Below are 13,235 nucleotides of genomic sequence, written 5' to 3' on the forward strand. Positions count from 1 at the left end.
CTACTATTTCAGTCCATGGATAACGATATTATACATATATTACATGGATACAAGTGTATTAAACATGATTAAATTTTGAAACCTCCGCATCTTTTTTTTACATATTCTTCTAGTCTCATGCACAAAATGCCTGGAATTAATTTTAACAGCCTTCATTTTTGTGCTCAGGAATCATCCACGTAGAAACCTCATATCGAAAAAAACAAATTTAAAAATAAATCTCGATGGTAAATCATTGCTTGAGCATATTTAGATCAGGAACACAAGGATCGTTCCTGTGTCTTTCCACCAACTGTTGTGATGCAATATCCAGGAATGCACATGATCAGCTCAGGCGTAAAGAGCTGTGGCATTGTGATGGAACTTTGACCAAAGGAGGCAATTAAAAAAAAACTATCAGCAATAAATCTGATGCTTTTTTATTACTACTTACATCCCATTAGAATTCAGTTTTAATATAACTCTTATCTCATTCTATTTTCCTTGCGACAACAGTTTTGAAGATCTTTTCTACTCTTTAGGATAATACAGTAACCCTTTTGTAAAAGCGTCAAATTTTATACAGTGTTACACTTTTCAGGAATCTGAGTCCAAATTATTTCTTGACAGGTTTATATTACCTGTAGGAAATTTCACTGGATTTTGATATACAAGTTTCTTCCTCATTTAGCATTGAGGTTGGCCCAAAGGACTGACAAGTAGAATGAACTCCCCCCAGGCATATTCACCAAATCAGATTTGTTTTCTACAAATCGTTCAATCTTACCTCATTTCTTCAAGGCAACACTAAAGTAAGACTTGATCAGTCCAAGCAACTGTAGTGAAGTCACTTGTGGAACTAGACATCAATGGTTGGTGGGCTATTCAACTGTGGAAGGATTGCAAACGAACCCACTCTTTCCCTTGCCTTCTGAATATGTACTCTTTTGCATCTTATCTCTGTGGCTCAGTTTCTATATAGTGAAACAAAGAAACAAATAAAATAGGAGCAAGAGTGGACCACTCAGCCCTTTAAGCCTGTTTTATGATGATGGTGCGATGATCATAACTGATCATCCATCCAGATATCATTTACCCATGCTCCAGCCATTTTTTTTTGCTTCCAGAAATTTAACTATCTACTTTCTTAAAATATTCAGCATTTGACCTCCCCAGCACTCTGCCGAAGCAAATACTATGGATTCACCAGTCTGAGTGAAGGAATTTTTCCTCTTTTCAGTCATAATTCCCCTGCTTTATAAACCTGAGACTTGGTGCCTCATTCTTCGACATACCAGCCAGGGGAAACATCTTTCCCACATCCAGTCCATCAAGTCCTGTCAAAATTTTGCAAGTTTTGATTGAATCTCATTCTTCTAAGTTCTAGTGAACACAAACGTAGTTGATAGTCTCGTCACCCCAGGACTCAAACTGGTGAACCTTTGTTGCACTTCCTCTATGGCAAGTATGTACTTTCTCAGTTGGAGAGTAATTCTGCACACAATACTCCTGGTGTGGTCTCAGCAAGGCTTTATATAATTGCAACAAGACATACTCACTCCTGTACTGAAATCCTCTTGTTTTGAAGTCCAAAATACAACTTGCCTTCTTAACTGCAAAACATTAGGCAAAATCTGATCCCACTAATCCTATTTTCCAGCTCTCTGTCTGCAGCACTGTAGATTTCAGCACCAAAAGCTAAATGAGATAGCTTTTGAAACAAGATTTTGAGTGTTTATGGCTCAACCATCACTGCAAGCAACAGGTTCAGACCCTAACCTCTTTTGGTGAAAACAAGATTCCTCAACTCCTTCCCACTAACAAATCTAAGTCCCTTAATTACTAAGCACTTCAGTAGGGAAGATAAATCTGTCCATTCATCCCATCTAGACCTCAACTTAATTTTTAAAAAAAATTGCCTCACTCCATCCACCACCCATCTGTCTTCAAAGAGAAACAATCCCAGTTCAGTCTATCATTCTTCACCTAAGATTCTCTAGGTCTTAGAACATCCTAATAAATCACCTTTGTAAGCTCCTTAGTGCTATCACATCTTTCCTTTAACATATTGATTAGAACTGTTTATAATAATCTAGCTGTGACCTAATACCATAATAATTCCATATATATTTCTACCCTGACTCCCAACCCCACCACTGCTCTTATATTCCAAGGCACAACCAAGAAAGGAAAGTACCTTGTACACCTTCCTCGCCATCTTATCCAACAATTCTGTAACCTTCATGAATATGCAGTGATGTCCTCTATAAGTTTCAGCACCCTTTTTTTATTTATTCCCTTCACTTGTTTGCGTCCTTAAGAGAGAAATCAGGAGAGCAAAAAGAGGACATGGGATAGCTTTGGCAGATAAGGTAAAGGAGAATCCTAAGTGTTTCTATAAGTATATTAAGTGCAGGAGAGTAACTAGAGAGAGAATAGGCCCCCTTAAGGATCAATGTGGTCATCTATGTGAGGAGGTACAAGAGGTGGGTGAGGTCTTAAAATGAATATTTCTCTTCTGTATTTACCTTGGAGAAAGTCATGGACACTAGGGAATTCAGGGATGGGAATAGTGATGTCTTGAGACATATACTGTATGTTGGAGGTCTCAAAGGGCATAAAAGTGAATAAATCCCCAGGGCCTGACCAAGTGTGTCCTTGGACATTGTGGGAAGCCAAGAAAGAAATTACTGGGGCCCTGGCAGAGATACTTGTATCATCACTGGCCATGGGTGAGGTACTGCAAGACTGGAGGATGGCTAATATGGTGCCCCTATTTAAGAAGGGTTGCAAGGTCAAGCCAGGGAACTACGGGCCCTTGATATGAACAGCAGTGGTGGTTACTGGAGAGGATTCTGAGAGACAGGATCTATCTGCATTTGGAAAGGTAAGGACTGGTCAGGGATAGTCAGCAATAGCTGTGTGCATGGGAAATAGAGTCTCACGAATTTGAATACAAATTTTTTGAGGAGGTGACCAAGAGGATTGACAAGGGCAAGGGAGTAGACGTTGTCTACATGGACTTTAGCAAGGCTTTTGACAAGGTCCCACATGGTAGGCTCGTCCAGAAGGTTAGATCACATGGGATCCAGGGTAAGCTAGCCAACTGGATACAAAATTGGCTTGGTGGAAGGAGTCAGAGGGTGGTTGTAGAGGATTGTTTTTCAGTTTGGTGGCCTGTGACCAGGGATCAGTGCTGGGTCCACTGTTGTTTGTAAGGGGGATATAGGCCAAAAGCAGGCAAATGGGACTAACTCAGGTAGGCAACTTGGTCGGCAGGACGGGTTGGGCCAAAGGGTTTGTTTTGTCCATCTCTGCTGTATAACTCTCATTCTATACCTCCACTCAAAAGTAATATTGTTCTGCACTTACTTCTTCTCCACTCACAGAACCTGTCCATTGATACCTTCTTGTAGTATACTGTTTTCTTCTTCACTATTAACCACAAAGCCAGATTTTACACTATCTGCAAACTTCTTACTGCTTCCAGCATTTGTCTAGATCATTCATATATACCATAATAAGCTCTAAGCCCTTTGGAACATAACAGCAAATAGCGTTCCAGTCACTATGAAACCTTTATATTTTCCTTCCTGCCACTGAGCCAATGCAACTCTCCCTTGGATCCTTTGGGATATAACCGTTTACCATGTGGCACCTTGACAGACATCTTCAAGTCCATGGAAACTTCATCAAATGCATTACCCTCAACAACTGTCTTGTTACTTCAATAATTTCAGTTATATTTATTCTACAAAACCCACAATGGTGACTAGGCTTAATTAAATCATGCCTTTCTATATGATAATTTATAGACCATAAGACATCGGAGCAGAATTAGGCTATTCAACCCATCGGGTCTGCTCTGCTAGAGAAATAAAGGACTGCAGATACTGGAATCTAGATGAAAAACACGATGATGCTGGAGGAACTCAGCAGACCAAGCAGCATCTGTGGAGAAAAGCAGGCGGTCAATGTTTCAGGTCAGGACCCTTCTTCAGGACTGAAGACAGGAAAAGGGGAAGCCCAATATATAGGAGGGAAAAAGCAGAGCAGTGATAGATGGACAGAAGAGGGGAGGCGGGATGGGCCCAAGGTGGTGATAGGTAGATGCAGGTAAGAGATAGTGATAGGCAGGTGCGGGGGAGGAGGGGAAAGCAGATCCCCCGGGGTATGGGTCAAAGGTAAGGAGTGAGAGGAAAAAAATCAACGTAGCAAAAAAAAGGCTAGGAAAGGGAAGAAGAGAAGCATGGGGGGGGGGGGGGCGGTTTGTGGGGAAGGGAGTGGCGATTACCTAAAGTGGGAGAATTCAACATTCATGCCATTAGGCTGCAAGGTTTCAAGACGGAAAACAAAGTGCTGTTCCTCCAGTTTGCACTTGGAATTCTCCTGGCAGTGGAGGCGGCCAAGGATTGATATATCAGTAATAGTGTGGGAGGGGGAGTTGAAGTGACTGGCAACGGAGAGATGCAGATCGTGGTTACGGACAGAGCGCAGGCATTCTGTGAAACAGTCACCTAGTCTGGTCTGCAATTCAATCATGGCTGATTTACTTTTCCCTCTCAACCCCATTCTCCTGCCTTCTCCCCGTAACTTTTGATGCCCTTACTAATCAAGAATCTATCAACCTCCACTTTTTGACTTGGCCTCCACAGTCGTCTGTGGCAATGACTTCCACAGATTCACCACCCTCTGGTTAAAGAAATTCCTCCTCATCTCTGTTCTAAAGGGACGTCCTTCTGATCTCGGGTTGTGCGCTCTGGTCCTAGACTCTCCCACTACTGGAAACATCCTCTTCACGTCCACTCTGTCCAGGTCTTTCAATATTCAGTACGTTTCAATGAGATCCCCCCTCATCCTTCTAAACTCCAGCGAGTACAGGCCCAGAGCCATCAAACGCTCCTCTACATTAACCCTTTCATACCCGGGTTCATTCTTGTAAACCTCCTCTGGACCTTCTCCAATGCCAGCACATCCTTCCTTAGATGTGGGGCCCAAAACTGCTCACAATATTCCAAATGTCATCTGACCAATGCCTTATAACACCCTGCTTTTATATTCTAGTCCTGTTGAAATGAATGCTAACATTGCATTTGCCTTCCTTACTACCGACTCAACCTGCAAGTTAACCTTTAGGGAATCCTGCACTAGGATTCCCAAGTCCCTTTACACCTCCGATTTCTGAATTCGCTCCCCATTTAGAAAATAGTCTACTCTTTTATTCCTTCTACCAAAGTGCATAACCATACACTTCCCTTCGCTGTATTCCATCTGCCACTTCTTTGTCCATTCCCCCAACCTGTCCAAATCGTCTGCATACTACCTGCTTCCTCAACACTACCTGCCCCTCCACCTATCTTTGTGGCCAAGTTTGCGGATGATAAAAAGCCATCATTTCCATCATCCTGATCATTAATATGTAACGTGCCCCAACATTGACCCCTGCGGAATACCACTAGTCACCGGCAGCCAACCAGAAAAAGCCACTTATTCCCACTCTTTGCCTTTGGCCAATCAGCCAATCTTCTAATTTATGGTGTCCCTCAGAAATTTCCTCAAATAATTTTTCCACTAAAGTCAGATTAACTGGCTTTTAAATCAACTAATCTATCCTTTTATCCATTTTAAATAACAGTATGTCGTCATGGCTCCAAGCCCTCCAGCACCATAACTTCAGCCATAGGTTTGGAAAACAACATTGAGAATCTCCCAGGACATGGCTTGACTTTGACTTTGACTTTGACATGGCATTACCCCAGTGTAATCCAATCAAAAGTAATAGAGCTAAATTTCAAAGGTGAGAGTGATTATCACTGGCAGCAAGTGACAGTGCAGCATTAAGGAAAGCTGATAAAGATAGTCAATAAAAATCAAAGGGAAAACTTTCCACCATCTGAAGTCACACCCAGCACAAAGGAAGATGGCTGTTATTAGAAACGAATCTTAACAGAGCAACAGGGAACAGCAGACATTACTCAAGGCTGTGTCCTAAACCTAAGCCAGCTTCAGCTGATCTTTCAATAGTCTTCCCTCCATCAAAAGATCAAAATCAAGGATGTTTGTTCAATTCCATTCATTGCTCCTTAGTCAATTAAATAGTTCACATCTATATAGCCAGACATAGACAACATTTAGATGTGAACTAATGAGTGGCAAATAATACCAGGACCTTACAAGCACCAGGGTTATGAATACCATCAAAAGTGACAGACCAACCACTTGCATTACCACTGGCAAATCCATCACTATCCAAATCCTTAGGGGCATGGTGGTTTCACTGTTGGCCAGAAACTTAAATGGACCAGTCACTTAAATATAATGGCTAATTAGATGCTGGGTATTCTGCAGGAGTGACTTAAAGCCTTTCCATCAACCACAAAATGCAAGTTGAAAGTGTGATGGAACACACCCCACTTGCTGGAATGAGAGCAGTTCCAACAATACCCCAAAATTCTCAATAGCATCCAGGAAAAAGCAGTTTGCCTGGTCAAAACCAACTCCACCATCTTAAAACATCAATTCCATCCAATATTGGCTACACAATGTACCACTTACAAAAAGCACTGCAGAAACTTTCTTCATCCGAATCTTCCAAACCCACGTCCTCCACCACCAATGTGAATAAGATAAGCAAGCATTTTGGAACAACGTAACTTCCAAGTTCCTCTCCCAAGTCAAACACCATTCCAACTTGGGAATTTACCGATATTCTTTCATTCTTCCTGGATTAAAATTAAGAAAACTAATGATTGTCTTGAAAACAATTACATGGAATAATATCCAGTTCTACTGCTTTTATCAAACACCATATGGATATCAGCTTGTCTTATCAATAATAAAGAGATTCATGCATTTGCTTCAGTAATCTGTTACACGGTTGAGCCCCAAAAAGATCTGCACAACTTAAAGAAAAAGCAAACGAATCCAAGTACAGAAGCTCAATAACCTCCAGACTGTCATTGATCAAAAATAAAAAGCTAAGTGCACCAGTCTCACAGCCCCAGCTGGGAGTCTTGCTCGAGGATCTATAATTCTACAATGCTACCTGCACTTCTTCCAAAGAACCCTCCTGTGGGGAATAAAGTATTAGTGTAGTTTTTCTAAGATTTTTTCTTGCCTAATTGCTTCCTTATTGAAATAAAACCACATCAGCTCATTATATGTGGTTTAGATAATATCAAAACAGGCAAGATGGAAGAAGGGAGGGAAGATGTAATTTGTACATTAATATAACACCAAGTAAAAGGGAGAGAAAATGTAATATGTACATTGATATAACACCTTTCACAAATCAAGGAGTCCTAAAGCACATCACAACTAAAAAACTCTTCAGACAAAATCACCACTGTATTATAAGAATTGATAATGCAGCCAATCTGCACATGCATGATTTCACAAACAGCAATGCAATAAAGATCAAACATTCAAGTTTATAATACCATTGGATGAAACATAAATATCAGCCATAACACCAGAGAGAATTCAATTGCTCCTCTTCACTAGATCTTTAAGTCTTCCAAAAGAAGACATCTCAGGTAATACAGAACTCCCTTAGTACTGCACTAGAGTGTCCATGGTATGAGACTCAAACCCATGACTCTCAATTCAGAGGAAGAATCTGCCAGCTGAGCCACAGTTGGCACCATATGCTGACTCCAAGAAAAAGCTTACCTTCCAGTATTACAGATTTTCACGTTTCTTAATCAAATAGTTAATGTATTGTATTGTATTAGCCACAAACAGCATTTGATCAGGCGTACAACATTTACTGAAAAATACAGTGCTTCTAAGCTAGTGGACAGCTCAATTTTTTGTGTTTACATACCAGCCCGTTCAATTAAATAGATTTTTGGAAGTGTTGCTGCTATTTCCTCAACAGGAAAATAACAGAATAGGTTTGAAAATCATTTACAGTACTTTACAAACTATTTTAATAGCCATTTAAGGAATAATGTTACAACTTCTGTACAAGATTGTTTATGTTGAAGTTAAAACAACCAAATTAAGATGGTCAGCTTCCAAAATCTGAAAATTATTGGATACATAGATTTAATTTTTGTGTGATCCCCTAAAGTTGCATTGTATATATGCACATGATTTTTGAAGGCAAACACTGAACACCACAGTTCTAATCATTTGGTCCAATAAAAAAAAGCATCTGCCTGCCATTTGTCTTACCCATCCCCTGGAATTCTATAAGCATTATACCTTTCTGTACAGCTTCTTCTGCAACTTCAGTATTCCTACTGAATCAAAACAGCCAACAGCTTAATTAAACTGATGCATTTACAAAGAAGATTAAATCTTTCTAAAAATTTTCAAAGGAATAAACAAGAGTTAATCAGCTATTTTCTTGCTAAACATCGATTGCATTACACACGGTGAATCCTTGTATGGGTCAGTGTTTCTTCATCCAGTTGCACTGTCAAATACTCCCAAATCAGGTACAGAAAAGACTTATTTAATTTCAAAAATAAACTTTATTCATAAAAATATAAACAAGATAGACAGAAAAAAAGTGCTTGGCTTTCTTTACATTCATAGTGTAGTTTGGTCTAAACGTTCAGTGTTATCAGTTCTGTACATTTGTAGTGTTAGTGCATTCTGTGGACAGAGCACCATTGCCACTCGAAAGAAATAAATGGTTTTGTGATGTGTGCTGGGTAGTGGGAATAGTGTTATTACTCTAACAAATACTTGGCACAGATACAACAAACTGAAGACCTCCTTCTGCTCCAAGAATAGGCTTTCAGTAAAATATAAATAATGCAAAGAATGAGACTATTTCTCACAGACATCAAAATATCTATGGATGTGCTGAAATCAAAGGTTAATTGATTATGACTTGAGTCATTAATTAAAACAACAGAAATTTGAATAATCAATAAACTTATTTACCATTGAAACTCACTGCATTCAGTCAATTTGATATTGATGCAATCATGTGCCTTTCACATATGAAGCATTCAAAAGCCTCAATGTTCGTTTGGCACCCAAAAATTCTTTTCAGCCTATCTTTCTTTCTCTGTATTCAATGCCTCTATTTAATTTCCCTCTCCCTTCCATAAAATGCTCCGAGACATCCATATGTACACAAATTCAACTGAAATTTAGACCTGTATATATGTTTATTCGTGGGCAAATCATGTGCATATTGGCTGAAAAATGACAATAAAATTTAATTTCAAAAGGAGTGGCAGCAATGCATTACTATGCAAAAGCTAGGAAGTTCTGTGTTTTATTATCTTTAATGCTTTCAAGTATTTAATTTTCTACCTCCAGAATCCTTTAAAAATAGCCAATGCCACAAATTGTTAAGGCACCTAGTAAACTGCAATACAAGAGTTTGTTCCATATGCAAATCTTAAGAGTGTAATTAAACCCTACTTTTCATTTGTCAAATATGAAAAGGTAAGAAAAATTAATGAATTGAATAAATTATTAATGACACAATTGCCTTCAGAGGCAGTCACTTTTTGTGCAATTAACACAAAACAAACACTAATTTTAGATTCTGTTTGTAGCATTGATTTTTGTTTTGCTAAATGCAAGTTAGGGGAAGCTACAAACCAAAATAATATACCTCCTGCCATTTTCTCTTGGAAATTATTCAGTTGCCAACGAGCTCCTATATTATTAAAGTCATATCTTGCAAGATCACACCTAACATGTTACTGCATTAATAGAAATACTTGTGAAACCAACATTGCTTCTGCCATTAGCATTTATTGAAGTTGGTAAAAATTAAATAGGTTCATTATAAATTCAAGATAAGTGTCCATGAAATAACAAGTGTTCTTCAACTGCATAGCAGGAGAAGCAGAGTCCAGCTAACGAACAAGGACATGAATTGTTACACTCCACAACATCTGAGCACCCACTACCCCATAAATTACTGCCTTGCAAATCAGTGACAATTATCCAGCTTTTTCTATATAACTTGAGACAGACATGTTCCTTCTTACTCCTACAAAATCTGCATCCATATTAGGAGTTACAGAATTGTTATATTGCTACTTTCACTCTTCAACCCCAAAATATAAGACTTTTTTATCTGGGAAATAAACATACGAAAACTTCCTGATGACTAATGCATACATTTTAGGCTTGTGCTAATGTGGGTAGTTCCAGCTGTACGTTCCTTACAATACAGCAGCTTGACCCAGTTTCCATGGCAGCAATTCTGAAGCTAGCACCAATAAGCTTTCTACCATAAGTCACTGCACCTTATTCACTGTGACACTGACAAGAAATGGTACCAACCTCAAGGTGCACTATTCTAAATACAAAAAACAAAAAGGAAAATTTAGGATAGGAAATGTAAAATCCATCTTTAATTAAGAGAACAGTAAGGTTTCTGTCAAAAGCAATTGACTAGATTAAACACGTTTAAGATCACAATATTTTGCATTATAAATTTCAATTCATGCTCAGTACATATCATGATTTCAATAATCAATTAAAATATTAAAAAACCTAAAATACAAAACTTTATAACATTACCACTGGCAAAGGGCAAGTCGTTAACATGTTGCATTTCAATCTATTACACTCAGTGACACTACAGGGGCTGAGTACAACCATCTTTAATCAGATTCAAAATGGGAGATAAAACCTGGATAGTATGAGATACAACTCCAACATATTTCAGGTTTTTTTTGATGGTTTACAAGAAATTAAAGCCTTAATAACTCTTGTTCTGCCTGTTGTGAATACATCCGTGAAGTTGACATTAGCCAAATAGAAAATGCACAAGTTAAAAAGGCAGATTTTTGACATTCAGTTTTAATCTTAGTGATTCCTAGAAATACCATACAAGGACCAGGTTGCTTGTGTCAAAAATAAAACAGTAGCAATCTTGAAAGAACATCACGTTCAGTCACCTCTGACATTCCCTACATTGGTTTAGCCTAAGAATGTGGCTTAACACAACTTTAGGGAGTATTCAAGGGTCTTGAGTGAGCAAATGAAGCAACTGATGGGGATACTAACAGAAAGAGAATGGTAAAGATATGTCTGGAGAGTGCATAAATAGGAAAGAAAACTGAATGCAGGAAATGAGAAATAAAGGAATGAATGGCTGATCTGATATTGTTGGATTATTTGATAGCGTAAAGAGTTGACGCCAGGGTAAGAATGCAGAGAGAATTAAATTGGCAGGCATTCGGAAGCCAGAAGGAAGGATTCTGCAAAGTGGTCATCCAAGTTTTGTTTAATTTCCACAAATGTAGAGATCACCACATCATGAGCACCAAATGTAATATACTAAATTGTATGTCGAGGTAGTTTGCTGTTTCACTTGGAAGAAGCATTTCAGTACCTGGACAACAGGGAGGAAATAAACTGGAAACAACTGCTGGGATTAGGCTGGATAACTCTTTTTCAACCAACACTGACACAATGGGGCCAAATGGCCTTTTATAATTCTGTTTCAGTTGCCGCTACTTTAGTTCTCCACCCCACTTGCACCAGGACCTCTTTCTCTTTGGCCTCGTACACTGTTCAAAAGCTCAGTGCAAGCTTTGAGTGACTGCACCTTATCTTCTGCCCTGCACATTGCAGGACTCAACATTGAATTTGACAATTTCAGCCAACCCACCTTTCCAGTCTCGCAGCTCACATTTGAGTACAGTCCCTCTCTCCTCTCCTGGTTTCATCTTTTAACACCTCCATCCTTTACCTTCCTCTCAACCAGCACCATTTGCATTTTCTCCACAGATGCTGCCTGGCCTGCTGAGTTCCTCCAGCATCGTAGTGTTTTTCATCTAGATTCCAGTAATACACCCCCATCCCACCACCACGCTTCTTTTCATACCTTTCCTAGCCTCTCCCTCTTTTTTCTACCCTTACCTTTGACCCATCCCCCGGTGGATCTGCTCTCCCCTCCTCCCCCACACCTGCCCATCACTGTCTCTTACCTACATCTACCTATCACCATCTTGTGCCCACCCCACCTCCCCTCTTTTGGCCACCTATCACTGCTCTGCTTTTCCCTCCTATATATTGGGCTTCCCCTTTTCTTATCTTCAGTCCTGAAGAAGGGTCCTGACCCCAAACGTTGACCACCTGCTTTTCTCCACGGATGCTGCCTGGCCTGCTGAGTTCCTCCAGCATCATGTTTTTCATCTGCAGTCCTTTTTTTCTCCACTTGTATCGTTCCATCTCTCCTCCCTCCACTTCTGTTCTATCTATCCCCCTTTCTCAACAACTTAAAATTTACTTCACTTCTGTTTCCATCTCTGGTGAAAGGACATCGATTTGAAACATTAACTCTGTTTCTCTTCCTACACCTGCCGTCTGAACCGCTGAGCATCTCCAGTAATTCGTTTCCATTGCAGTTTTAAGAATGATGGACCTTTTACAAAATAAATTATTCCCGCCCCAACTTTAAATTCTGAAATCTAGTAGTCTTAACCGTGAAGGAAAATGCTAAACTATCTCTATGTAACCTGTTACAGCACGGGAGACAAAAAAAAAGCAGAATTCCGATGGCGAGGCAAAGCTTTAAAGTTTGTTAAGTACAGCGCCCAATAAATCACTGTGTCTGCTGCAGCCGAGCCTCTCTGCTGTCAAGCTGGAACCTTGAGCTTTCCTCTGCTCAATCTGACTGTAGTGTAGTTGCATTCCAATAAATATTGAGTACCAGCCTGGAATACCACTCCAGTTCATGTGTCATTAGGATTCCGAGTAGACAAGGAAGCTCTGGGTGGCTTCCCCGGGTCAGAGCGAATACTCGCCCAGATTTTATTTTACCCCCATAATTGCTACGTTTTTGATGCCTTTGCAATGGTCGGATTTGATTTTATTAATTTCTCCATCTCTTGGTGCAAGTGCTTGCAGCCATTGTGATCCGTGATTAAACAGACAACAGTAGGGTTTATTTTACCTGCTGCTCTTGCTGTTTCATGGGCCTGATGGAGACGTAGGAAGTGTTAAAGCCCCGGTACCTGGCCGACAAAGACGTCTTTTCCTCCCAGAGCTTTCATCTTTCCTGGAGCTCCTGGCAAGGGAAGCGAAGTTGTAGCTGCCGCATGTCCTCGGCGAGAACCAGCTCGCTGCCCGCAGTGGGCAGCGCGCATGCGGCTCACAACCCGGGACCACCACCCACCCGTTCACACAAGGCTTAAAAGGGCAACGCGCCCTCTGCTCCGCCAAGGAAAACGGGTGGTTGCAAACCACTCTATCATTAATTTAGAAAAAAAGGTTAAGTGCAACAAGTGTATTGGCATTTACAGCCAGCGATTAGAATTAGCAGA

At 40.0% G+C, this 13,235-nt stretch overlaps 1 protein-coding gene across 1 annotated transcript in view; it reads right to left on the minus strand.

Annotated features, from left to right (window-relative positions):
* Positions 1-13,010, minus strand: part of LOC127573510 (actin-binding protein WASF3-like) — a 52,290-nt gene extending 39,280 nt beyond the window's left edge. The window contains exon 1 of the mRNA XM_052021798.1: positions 12,866-13,010. The gene's annotated coding sequence lies outside the window, so the exon portion shown is untranslated. The remainder of the gene's footprint in view (positions 1-12,865) is intronic.
* Positions 13,011-13,235: the final 225 nt, after the last annotated feature.

The sequence above is a fragment of the Pristis pectinata genome, chromosome 8 (assembly GCF_009764475.1).
Source record: "Pristis pectinata isolate sPriPec2 chromosome 8, sPriPec2.1.pri, whole genome shotgun sequence".
In the NCBI taxonomy this organism is placed as follows: Eukaryota; Metazoa; Chordata; class Chondrichthyes; order Rhinopristiformes; family Pristidae; genus Pristis; species Pristis pectinata.